Source organism: Camelina sativa, chromosome 18 (assembly GCF_000633955.1).
Source record: "Camelina sativa cultivar DH55 chromosome 18, Cs, whole genome shotgun sequence".
Taxonomy (NCBI): Eukaryota; Viridiplantae; Streptophyta; class Magnoliopsida; order Brassicales; family Brassicaceae; genus Camelina; species Camelina sativa.
In genome coordinates, this window is record NC_025702.1 from 13,965,995 (window position 1) to 13,968,516 (window position 2,522).

Genomic DNA, 2,522 nt, shown 5'->3' on the forward strand with positions numbered 1-2,522 from the left:
AGCTATTGATGATGAATAGTGCAATGAGACCTCCTGGTACAGCTCCGTTACCAGAAGCTCACAAGGTTGACTTAACAAAGAAAAACCCTCAAGAGCCTAAAGATCCAAAAGAGCCTAAAGAGCCCAAGGAGACCAACTATGTCCACAGAGAAAGACACTATGGCCGTGACCGTGGTGGCAGAGGACGTGGTGGTCGTGGACAGTATCAAGCTAGCCGCTTTGATGGTTATGGCCATGGAGGCCGTGGCCGTGGTGGTAGGGGCCATGGGTCCTTTAAACCACAATCCAAGGCTAAATCGGTTTGTCACCGATGTGGTATGTCTAACCATTGGTCCAAGAATTGCAGAACAGCCCAACATCTTATTGATGCATATCAAGAGATTTTGAAGAAGAACCCAGAAGCCAACTATGTGCATCTCGATGGTGAAGATGACTTCGACCATGAGAATGATGATTCACTAGTCTATGAGACTTCTGATTGCTTTAAAGAAGATAACTAATTTTAATTATGGATTTGGTTTAATTTCTATGCTTTTATGTTTTAATTTCGGTTTATGTATTGGATAATTATTTTGGGTTAAATTCAATGATTTTTATTTCAATATATATTTGCTTGTTTTATTAAAAATTAAAACAAAATTATTGTCATTATAGAAATGGCCGAGGATATGAGTGTACTAGTGGTGGATAGTGGATCCAGCCACACAATATTGAAGGATAAAAGATATTTCATAAACCTCATAATGAAAAATGCCAATGTTAGTACAATTGCGGGTATAACAAGCTTAATAGAAGGCTACGGCCAAGCTCACATATTATTAACTAATCGCACACATATTGAACTAAGTGATGCCTTGTACTCACCCAACTCTAAAAGAAGTTTATTGAGCTTTAAAGACATTCGATTGAATGGTTATCATGTTGAAACAAAGGGTGAAGGAAACAAAGAATTTCTATACATTACTGAAATCGTGAATGGGCATAAGAAGGTCCTAGAGACTATACATGCACTAGCCACTGGTTTATACCATGCTAAGATAACATGATAGAAGCTAATTTGGCAAAGAATAAAATGTTCAATGAACAGTTCACTCTATGGCATGACCGGCTTGGCCATCCAGGTTCTAACACGATGCGTAAGCTTATTATGAATTCAAATGGGCACACTCTTAAAGAGAGAAAAGTTATCCCTAAACATCTCACGTGTGTAGCATGTGCACAAGGGAAACTTATGATAAGGCCATCACCAGTAAAAGTCACTAAAGAGACTTTAAACTTTCTGGAAAGGATACAAGGTGATATATGTGGACCAATACACCCACCTTGTGGGTCGTTTAGATATTTTATGGTTATGATCGATGCATCAACCAGATGGTCACACGTTTGCTTGTTATCCACAAGGAACCTAGCATTTGCTAGACTGTTGGCTTAAATTATAAGACTAAGAGCACATTTTCCAGATTTTCCACTTAAGACTATACGTCTAGACAATGCTGGTGAATTTACATCCCAAGCGTTTAATGATTATTGTATGTCCATGGGGGTGAGTGTGGAACATCCTGTGGCACATGTCCATACACAAAATGGATTGGTTGAATCCTTCACTAAACGAATACAATTGATAGCTCGGCCATTGTTAATGAGGTCGAGGCTTCCTGTGTCGGCTTGGGGACACGCAGTTTTACATGCAGCAAAGCTTATACGCATCAGGCCATCTAGTGAACATAAGTATTCACCATCCCANACTAATCGCACACATATTGAACTAAGTGATGCCTTGTACTCACCCAACTCTAAAAGAAGTTTATTGAGCTTTAAAGACATTCGATTGAATGGTTATCATGTTGAAACAAAGGGTGAAGGAAACAAAGAATTTCTATACATTACTGAAATCGTGAATGGGCATAAGAAGGTCCTAGAGACTATACATGCACTAGCCACTGGTTTATACCATGCTAAGATAACATGATAGAAGCTAATTTGGCAAAGAATAAAATGTTCAATGAACAGTTCACTCTATGGNTGGCCAGATACGCGGACTGTCAATTTACGGAATCTGAATTTCCTATCTTGGGTGGAGAGACAAGCAAGCTGGTTAAAGAATTAACATGGAATCAAACATCCTTAAATTGGCAAGATCCTCGAACTCTAGCATGTGATGCAGAGGTTCAAAAGATTATTCATTTACAGAAGCTAGCTAATCAATTGCCAGATTCCTTTGCTGACCCAAAGAGAGTAACAAAATCGTACATACCAGCTTGTAATGCACCAGTATGTATTGATGTTTAGAAAGAACACAATAATCAAGTTGCTACAGAGTCTAAGCCACGTTTGAAACGAGGTAGACCATTAGGTTCCAAAGATAAGAACCCTCGGAAATCTGAGAAAGGTGCAAATCAAACCGAGATGAAGGAAATTACAGACATGGCCGCGGCAAATCCTAAGGTACCAAATGAGGTTTGGGACGCTGAACCTCAAGGTCCTGAAGGTATTGATAATAATGAGATCTCAATCAATTATAT